Below are 423 nucleotides of genomic sequence, written 5' to 3' on the forward strand. Positions count from 1 at the left end.
AAAGGAAATCAACCTTGAATACTCATTGGAAGGACTGAGCTGAAACTCAAATACTTTGGCCCCTGATGCGCACAGAGTCCACTCATTGGAGAAGACCCTGATGCTGGGAAAGAATGAAGGCAAAAGGAGAACGGTACAGCAGAGGATGAGATGGTTGGGTGGCATCAATGCCTCAGTGGATATGACTCTGAGTAAAATCTGGGAGATACTGAAGGACAGGGGGTCATGCTATAGTATATGGGGTCGCAAGGTGTGGGACATGACTTAGCAACTGAACAACAGCAACAGATGAGAAGCAATGCAGGCAACCATGGGAACTGAGCCTGGTTCTCTGCTGCCAGAGATAAAGAAAATACTACCTCAGTCCTACTAACACCAGAAACTGAAATCAGGGAGTTAGGGGACAACCCCAATTTTCTGATG

General features: G+C 46.8%; 1 protein-coding gene across 1 annotated transcript in view; it reads right to left on the reverse strand.

Annotated features, from left to right (window-relative positions):
* LOC104999631 (EGF-like module-containing mucin-like hormone receptor-like 2) overlaps positions 1 to 423 on the reverse strand; it is a 317660-nt gene that overhangs the window by 284011 nt on the left and 33226 nt on the right.

Source organism: Bison bison, unplaced genomic scaffold, assembly GCF_000754665.1.
Source record: "Bison bison bison isolate TAMUID 2011002044 unplaced genomic scaffold, Bison_UMD1.0 scf7180017864358, whole genome shotgun sequence".
NCBI lineage: Eukaryota > Metazoa > Chordata > Mammalia > Artiodactyla > Bovidae > Bison > Bison bison.